The 10,000-nt window shown below is 39.6% G+C and overlaps 1 pseudogene; it reads right to left on the bottom strand.

Moving 5' to 3' along the window:
• Positions 1-7,620: 7,620 nt before the first annotated feature.
• LOC110330797 lies at positions 7,621-8,495 on the bottom strand (annotated as a pseudogene).
• Positions 8,496-10,000: the final 1,505 nt, after the last annotated feature.

A 10,000-nucleotide genomic window follows, 5' to 3' on the forward strand; every position in this document is an offset into this window, starting at 1 on the left:
AGGAGGGACCTGGTGGAGTGGGAGTGTGTAGATCTCATTGGGAAGGGGGAGTAGAATAGATCCCAAGGGTTGAGTGGGGGTACATGGGAATGGGAGCAGGAGGGGCCTGGTGGAGTGGTGTTAGGGGGATGAAGAGAAAGAGTACCGCCTTTTTTTTCTTATGATACTAGATTTTATTAGTTCTTTGAGGGTTTCATGATCAAGTGTTGATCACACTCCCCTCCCTTCCTCATACTCTTCCTCAATTCACCTTTCTTTCCCTACTCACTCAACTTTGTGTCTATAAAAAAATTCTTCAAGACCAATTTGTGCTGCCAAAATATTCTTGGATAAATGGTCTTCAACTGAAAGGTGGCTGACTTGAACTATGTAGGCATAGTGACAAATAATTAGGAGTCAGCTTAATACTATGTTTATTTAGAATAATAATAATAATAGGCTTTCTCCTAAAACTTACATGACATGTTTAGCCATAAATTCTTAGTCTCATGATGTGATAGATATGAGTTTCATCCTTTGGTATGGTCGTTAGGTCCAATCAGAAAGTGATTGATCACTCCTGTAATGACTATGCCACCACTGCATCCATGGGTGTGGTTCCAAGGCATTCATTATTGTAGTGTGAAGTGTTTCTACTTAGGTATGATTGATGTTTTCTTTACTCCTCTGTAGCCTGCATAGGACTTTTTAGCATTCTAGCAATATGAAGGCTAGCTAATATAGGGATAATGCTTCCAGATTATTATCAGCTTGACTTCACAGTATTCTATGATCAAGATTATGGTTCCTTAAGCAATAGGGTCCTATCATGAAGTTCTTGAGGTTAACCATGAGCAAATGGCAATAGCGTTTAATCTTTCCAGGTCTAGGAGGATGATTCACTGCCCAATGAGATTCAAGTTGGCATTGGATATTTTATTTGTTAATCTCTGGTGTCTAGTAGGGGAACTGTTGCCCCACTGTAGAGAAACTCAATTTTAACTTTCTCTTTCTCTGTGTATATGTATCTGTGTGAAGCTTCTACAGTAGTAGATTTCCATATTCTTTTTCAAAAGGTCTCTTTTTTATTAGATATTTTCTTTATTTACATTTCAAATGCTACCCCAAAAGTTCCCTATACCTCCCCCCCGCCCCTGCTCCCCTACTCACCCACTCCCACTTCTTGGCCCTGGAATTCCCCTGTACTGGGGCATATAAAGTTTGCAAGACCTAGGGGCCTCTCTTCCCAATGATGGCCGATTAGATCATCTTCTGCTACATATGCGGCTAGAGACATGAGCTCTGGGGGTACTGGTTAGTTCATATTGTTCCACCTATAGGGTTGCAGACCCCTTCAGCTCCTTGGGTACTTTCTCTAGCTCCTCCATTGGGGGCCCTGTGTTTCATCCAATAGCTGACTGTGAGCATCCACTTCTGTGTTTGCCAGGTACTGGCTTAGCCTCACAAAAGACAGCTATATCAGGGTCCCTTTTGCTTTGAGCTTTATTAAAGTTTCTTTAATGAATGTGGCTGATCTTGTATTTGGAGCATAGATATTCAGAATTGAGAGTTCCTCCTGGTAGATTTTACCTTTGATGAGTATGAAGTGCCCCTCCTTGTCCTTTTTGATAACTTTGGGTTGGAAGTCAATTTTATTTGATATTAGAATGGCTACTCCACCTTGTTTCTTCAGACCATTTGCTTGGAAAATTTTTTCCAGTCTTTCACTCTGAGGTAGTGTCTGTCTTTTCACCCTGCGGTGGGTTTCCTGTAAGCAGCAAAATGTTGGGTCCTTTTTGTATAGCCAGTCTATTAGTGTATGTCTTTTTATTGGGAAATTGAGTCCACTGATTTAAGAGAAATTAAAGGAAAGTAATTGCTTCCTGTTATTTTTGTTGTTAAAGTTGGGATTCTGTTCTTGCGGCTGTCTTCTTTTCGGTTTGTTGAAGGATTACTTTCTTGCTTTTTCTAGGATGTAGTTTCTGTCCTAGTGTTGATGTTTTCCCTTTATTATCCTTTGAAGGGCTGGATTCGTGGATAGATATTTTGTGAATTTGGTTTTATCATGGAGTACTTTGGTTTCTCCATCTATGGTAATTGAGAGTTATGTTGGGTATAGTAGCCTGGGCTGGCATTTGTGTTCTCTTAGGGTCTGCATATCATCTTTCCAGGATCTTCTGGCTTTCATAGTGTCTGGTGAGAAGTCTAGTGGAATTCTAATAGGCCTGCCTTTATGTTACTTGACCCTTTTCCCTTGTTGCTTTTAATATTCTATCTTTATGTAGTGCATTTGTTGTTCTGATTATTATGTGTCGGGAGGAATTTCTTTTCTGGTCCAGTTTATTTGGAGTTCTGTAGGCTTCTTGTATGTTCATGGGCATCTCTTTCTTTAGGTATGAGTTTTCTTGTATAATTTTGTTGAAGTTATTTGCTGGCCCTTTAAGTTGAAAATCATTTTCATCTAGTCCTATTATCTTAGGTTTGGTCTTCTCATTGTCTCCTGTATTTCCTGGATATTTTGAGTTAGGATCTTTTTGCATTTTGCATTTTCTTTGATTGTTGTGTTCATGTTCCCTATGGAATCTTCTGCATCTGAGATTCTCTCTTCTATCTCTTGTATTCTGTTGCTGATGCTCACATCTATGGTTCCTGATTTTTTTCCTGGAATTTTTATCTCCAGAGTTATCTCCCTTTGGCTTTTCTTTATTGTTTCTACTTCCATTTTTAGATCCTGGATGGTTTTATTCAATTCCATTACCTGTTTGGTAGTATTTTCCTGTAACTCTCTAAGGGATTTTTGTGTTTCCACTTTAAAGGCTTCTAGCTGTTTACCTGTGTTTTCCTGTTTTTCCTTCTTAAAGTCCTCCATCATCATCATGAGAAATGACTTTAGATTCATTTCTTGCTTTTTTGGTGTGATGGTGTATCCAGGACTTGCTATGGTGGGAGAGTTTTGTTCTGATGATGGTTCTTGATTTCTGTTGCTTCTGTTCTTACACTGGTCTCCTGCAATCTGATTATCGAAAGTGCTTGCTGCTCTTAATATATCTGATTGGAGCATGTCCTTCCTATAATCCCAGTTGATTCATGACTTCTCAGAGTCCAGCTTTCTCTGTGATCCTTTGATTTGGGGCTCCTGTGAACCTGAGATTCTGGGTGTGTCAGAGTTCTTGTCAGTCAAGCTCCTCTGAGACCCTCAAATACTGATGTGACCCAGCTCCTGGGATCCTGTTGTCCTCAGATCCTGGGCATGTTACAGTGCCTGGAAGTGGTGTCTCCTTTGAGGACCGTGGAGCTATCTGGTCTGATTGAAACCAAGGTAAACCAGAACTAATCAAAAGGAATCTGAGCCTCTGGTCTGGAAGGGCTCTGGTGTCCTTCTTCCTGCTGTCACAGGCCAGTCACAATTGGATTGGAGACTTTGTGCTGTGTGGAGATGTTGTGTTCCACTCACCAGTGATCCTAAGATCACATGGGCAATCCCCTAGGGACCGTGGGGTTGTTCGCTGACTATGCACCCTAGGTGTCCCAGTGCTGGCTGGAGTCTTTCTTAATTACTTTTCATTTTTTATTTTGAGACAGAGTTCTTTCATGAACCTGAAATCCATCATTTCAGCTAGACTAGTTGGGCAGTGAGTCTCAGGCTTTGCCCTTCAAGTGCTGGGCTTACAGGCACAGATTACACCAGACTACAATTTTTTAGTGTGGGTTCTGGGCATCCAAATTCAAGTCTGCATATTTAAGCAGCAAGTACTTTACCCATTGAGACATAAAAGATCTCCTTAGCCCCTAGCTATTTTTGTGTATCAGTGGTGTGTTTGTATATGTGTCTGTGTGTATGTCTGTGTGCCATATCACAAGTTGGGAGGTCAAAGTGTGGTTTTGAACTGTAGTCTTCACTTTTCATCTTGTTTGAAGATGATCTCTGTTGATTGCTGCTTTGTATGCCAGAAAGACTGGGAGCAAGCTGGCCTGTGAACTTCTGGGTATTCTGCATTAGAATACAGATTTTGGGCTATGCACCTGCATTTTTATGTTAGTTTTCTGGACTCAAACTCATGTCCTCTTGCTTGTACAGTAAATAGTTTGCTTTCACCCCATTTTATAGACTCTAAGTATTTGCTGGCTTCTTTAATGTTTTTGTTATTTATTTTAAACTTTATTGCACTCTAATACAATAACTATTTGGAATTTTTTATTTGATAAGACTTGATTTGTGGCCCAAAGCTTGATCTATTTTAGAGAAGATAAGTTTTTGAGGATAACGTGTATTATGTATTTGTTGAATGGAATATTCTGTGTATAGCACTAAGTCCTTTATATTTATGTTGTTGTTAAACACTAATGTTTGCTGATTTTTAGCCTAGATAACATATCTAGGGATGAAAGTGTGTGTAGCCTCCTTTTTATTATTACTCTTTATTACTTGACAGTCTCTTACATATATGTAATATTTTTTATCACACCCCTCTATGCTTTAATTTTTAAATCTTCTTTCCATTCCTTCTGAAACCCCTATTCTCCACAGCAAATCTCTCTACTAATTCTTGTTTATTATTTGTGACTCGTTGAATTTAATTAGGGTTGCTTGAATGAGCATGAGTGTGTAATTATTTACTGGAGCATGACCATTTAACAGTGGCTACATTACTCAAGAAAATGACTCCTTTTTTTCCAGTAACCATTAACTGCTGATAGACCTTTAGGGAGGACCTCCTGGATCTTTCCTCAATTCATGATAAAGTGTTAACAGACCCAAGCTCGTGCAGGTTTTGTGGAGGTAAGCACAGTTGTGAGTGTTCTGACCACATCATGTCCAGAAGACCTCTCTTTGTTGTACATCTCTTCATCTTCGGGTTCTTACTTTCTGCTTCTTCTTTTATGATGTTCCCTGAGGCAGTGACATAGATGTCCTTATCTATCTATCTATCTATCTATCTATCTATCTATCTATCTATCTATCTATCTATCTATCTATCTATTTGCAGTCTGTAAGATATTACAAAACATGAGGTAGCTTATTTTCAGCTTTGGTTCATTTGACAAGTTGCTTTCTATCTTTTGAATTTTAGCACTGGTGAGATGTGTTTCTTGAAGACAACTGAGAGTTGGATGTAGTTTTTAATTAAATCAATCAGATTGTCTTTAGTGGTGAGTTGAGGTCATTTATGTTTAACTATACAACCGAGAAATCCTTACTAGTTTGTGTTATCTTGTTGATTATTTTGTTTACTTTCCCCTTAGTCTAGTATTAGAGTTTTGCTGGCTTACTTTGTTGTATATGAAGCACTCCTTCTAAGCTCCCCTCAGTTAATCTTTTTCTCTAATAAAAATTTAGTTTTTACTGTACTCTTTTGTTTGATACTGTCTTTCTTCTTCCTAGGTGTATAATATTCTTTTAAGAATTGTTTTCAGTGCTGGTTCCATAGTTAATAATGACCTTGGTTTATATTTGACTTGAAATATCCTTAATTCTCTGTCAATTTTAAAATATGTCTTGGATGTATATAAGAATCTTGGTTTGTAGTTACTTTCAGGGCTTAGGAAATATGATTAATATATCATTCCATGCTTCCCTGAACTTTATACTTGCTGATGAAAGATTGTACATTATTCTGTTGTTTCTACCTTAGGTGAGCTGTGGTTTTCCCTTACAACATTTTAATATTTCTTACCTTTTTTTTAAAACTATAGTGTGTCACAGAGAGCTTCTTTTCTGGTCATTTGTGTTTGTTCTTTTCAAAGTTTTTACTGTTTGAATGTCATTTCTTTCTCTACAATTGTAAAAATGAAATGCTATATTTGTTTAAACAGATCCTCTACATGTTCAGTATTTATGGCAGATACTTCTAGCTTACAAGGTCTTAGATGTGATCTCTTAGTCACTTGAGTTTCTTCATGATTTAGTTACATTCACTTGTTACCATTTCCCTTATTGACCTCTGAGTGTCCCGTTTTTAACCTTGTCTTCTATCCTTGATATTAAGTCTATGAACAGTTCTCTTTGATGTGTACTTGTATATGATTCATGGGTTTCTTGCTTCTAGTGCTTTTGACCTTTTCTCCCCAATCCCCATTTCCTTGCTGAACTTTTCCCATGTTGCTAACCTGTTCATCCACGATCCTGCTTTTGCCATGCACTCTGTTGACCTTTTAGACATTTCTCTCCAGATCCTATATTGAATTCACCTACTTGTTTGTATCCTCATTTATGTCATTTATTTTCTGTAACAGAAAACCTTTAAACCCTTCATCTGGCATGTCACCTATTTAACTGTGTTCGGGATCCATAAGGAGTTACCATCTCTTTCAGGAGTCATGTTGCCTTGGTCTTCCATGTTGCATGTTTTCTATGATGTGCGTTTCTATGGTACTATTTGTATATCTGTTGACTGGAATACTTTTGTTTTCTTGAGGAGTGGGAGTATCTTTTTACTCGGCACCCCACTCTCGGCTGAATTCAAGAGCAATTCAGCAAGGAAAAAACCAATGACTTTTGGAAAGTTTCCACCATGAAGCTGCAGGGGCTTTCTCTGGCTGACCTCTCTGTGTTTATTTTTCTCTTTCTCTTTGCTCTTCCATCTAACTGTTAATTTCCTTTGTGATTATTATAGTGTTCCTCTTCTCAAAATAGAGTTGCTCTTTTCTGTCTTTGACTTCTTCACTTGATCATAAGGAGACAGGATCTAGTTCCACCATCTTACCTGGAAGCAGCTTAAAAGGACAAATACTTAACAAAGAAACCATCTCAATTTGACCAATTTAAAAGATGGATTCTGTTTCAGAAGGGCTCACATGGCATTACAGTTTCTTTCTCACTGGTTAATTAAGTGGCCACTATTGGAACATAATCTTTATTTCCTACCTACTTGGTTTATTCCAACCAAGCAGAATTTCCACTAATTTATTGGAAATAAAATAAATTATAAGCAATGTCCTAAAGATCCAGGAATTGGGACTAGTGTTCTGAAAAGGAAGTCTTCAGGGATCTGGAGAAATGGCACCATAAGTAAAGTATACACTAGTCCTCTAGAGGACCAGAGTTTGTTTGTTGGCACGTGTGTAGAGTAGTTCTCAGCTGCCAATGGCACCAGCTCCAGAGAGTCTGGCTTCCTCTTTTAGCCTCTGTGGGCATATACTCATACACGTGTACCCATTATTAAAAATAAATCTTTAAAAGAAAATATTGTGGCTGCTTATATTATGTTAACTTGGGTCCCCAAAATTGTTTGCATAGCTACCGTGTAGGAGCTGGGGAATAGCAGCCCCAAGAGGGCTGCCAAACTGGGTCCAGGGCAGCCGAGATGAAATATAGGATTTAGTGAGTAGTAACTTGGGAATATTGGAGGGAGGTGGATTGTCCACGTGGGGGTTAGGAAGTAGCCAGCCATTGAGCTGCTTTAGGCACATCAAAATATAAAGGCTGTGTGTGTGTATGTGTGTCCTTTATTTGGGTACCTAGAACATGGGGGCAGGTAGCAAGGAACACCGCCACCGCCCCGGGATCAATGAAGTAAATAATTATGTATTCCTTCAAATCATCTAGGAGAAAAACCCAAATTCTTTTTTTTTTTTTTCAGCTTTTATGAACTTTATTTTCCTCCCACCTTTTCCCCTTTGCTCAAGTGTCTGCAGAGCAGCTCAGGACAACTCAGTAGTGGCTCCAACCCACTCGGTGGCCTGTGCTGTGGGAGCTGCTGACCAATCCTCAGTGGCTGGCTGTGCACTCCAGTCTGCTGTGGGGAACTGCTGTATGGGCACAGAGGGAACCTGTACACCCTCAGACCAGTCGGCCACCTCAGGCTGAGCAGCAGTGAACTCAGGAGGGGGTACAGTCAGTGGACCCTGGAATTCCTCCTTGGTCACAGCCAAGAAGGCAGCAACCTGCTCCTCTTTCTCAATCTCCTCTAGGTCTCTGTAGAAGTAAAGATCAGGTATAACCTCTCATGGGTGTTCACGGGAGATAGTACCTCGCATGCAGAGTACTTCCCTGACCAGCATCCACCAAGTCAGACCCACAGTGTGAGCTCCCTTGTTGCATGGGATGGCAATGGACACAGCACAGCGGAGAATCTGGGTTACACAAAGTATTGGTGGCAGGTTGACATATGAGACCTCTGTGAGGGGCTGGTGGTCAGTTCTGGGATCGGTCACCACTAGAAGCTGTGGTTCCCTGAAAACTGCTTGGATCTAATTAGTGAAGGTCCCAGGTGTGAAGCGATTGGAGTGGCTCCTGTGGCAGCAGCAAACTTCAGCAGAGCTTGCTGGCCAGTGTTCCTGGAGGCGACAACGCTGATGTCAGCAGGGTTCTCAATGGCAACAATAGCTCGAGCTGAGAGCAACAGGTTTTCTTAGGTCCTCTTCAGATTTATGATGTAGATACCATAGCTTTTCCTTTTGTATATGTACTGCTCTATCTGAAAGTCAAGGTTGGTGTCACCTATGTGAGTTCCTGCAGCAAGGAATTCGAGGACACCCTCCTCCTTCATCTTCAGGACATCAAGGGCTCTGGACATTGTGTAAGTTTCCCTTTAAGTTATAATGGGAACAGAGAACAACGCCATATAGACTCGTCTCTGGGTAGCGTTCAAGCCCAAATTCTTGAAAAAATATCATCTGTGTATAGTTAGTGTTCTTAAACTGGAAACAACTATGTAAATTAGATTAAAATTAACTAGTTAATTAAAATGTAGATTGAGGAGGCTCTTGAAAACGAAAATACTGATTTATTTTAGTTTAAGTAAGCAGTTCTATGACAAATTACAAGAAAGGAAATGCCCCACATTTTGTATATAGGAAGTCCCTTTAGTTTTAGTACGTCTGGGAGGTCAGTTTGTAAAGCAATCTTTTGCACATTTGTTTAATCTGTGTATGTTAAGCCTACATAGGCAGTGCCATGTCAAGGAGACTGGAGCCCTTGGGCCTGAGCAGCTTGGACTCAAGACCTTTTGGTAACTGTAGGACTTGCAGGACCTTGGGAGATTACTTAATACCATTGAGCTCTGGTTTCCTCGTTTCTCAAACAGGATAATGTCTACAAGGTTGTGAGGATTCCATGTAAACCAAGCATCCGAATAATTCCACCTATCACCAGTATGACTAGGTACAAGAATGGAGGTTTTTTGGGCTTAATTAAAAAACCCTTCTTAATTTTTGTGTATAGTTGGTGTTTAGTAAATGTTCTTTTCTACATCAACTGTTTAACTTCTACCCATTTCCCCCTAGAAGGTTCTACAGCTGTGAGCACTGCAGATTGGGATGATTAAGATAATTAAGTATAACATGTTATTATATTATGACAAGGTGACAAGTTATATATTATAGACACTAAAAATAGAGGCAACACACAGAACAGAAACATTCTGAGAATGCTTTTGTAAGGATGCCATCTTGGTAACGCTTTCCCATGTCTCCCCTTGTTTCAATCAGGTAAATGCTGATATTAGACTCAATCCCTAGTTTCTTTCCAGGGCTCCAGATAAAGGTGACTCTTTGTCCTGTATGAAGTTCTTCTTTGGCAGCTGGTTCTACTTTTATGGAGCCATATAATCTTGGGTTGTTGTCAGATAGACTGGCATAAAGGTAATCACCTATTTTGCCCACTGGGGACTGTTATTGGGACCCACAGTACAAATGTAAAGCCACTGAGCAGAGAAGTATGTAGTGGTATAAGCTTTGATAATTACAGGAGCAGTGGTGAAATAACAAAACAAGGAGCCAGAGTTGAGAAGCCACGGGAGACCAGCTTAATGCTAACAGCTACTTAGTAACTTCTTACTGACCTGAAGTTTCTTCAGGCAATGGATTCCAGATTCAAGCTGCTGGGAATTTCTATCTCCTTTAATTCTGATTTTCATGATCCTGTCTCCTAAAGTTGAGGAAAAGATATAGCTTACAGGCATATTTGTTACCAGTGTTGAATATTACTACTGTTAAGGAGGAATCATATTCAAAATGCTTTGCTGAACACTGAGTAAATATTTGCCAGTATTCGAGAAGAATGCCAAGGAGCTTTGAAGTT

This window comes from Mus pahari, chromosome 13 (assembly GCF_900095145.1).
Source record: "Mus pahari chromosome 13, PAHARI_EIJ_v1.1, whole genome shotgun sequence".
Taxonomy (NCBI): Eukaryota; Metazoa; Chordata; class Mammalia; order Rodentia; family Muridae; genus Mus; species Mus pahari.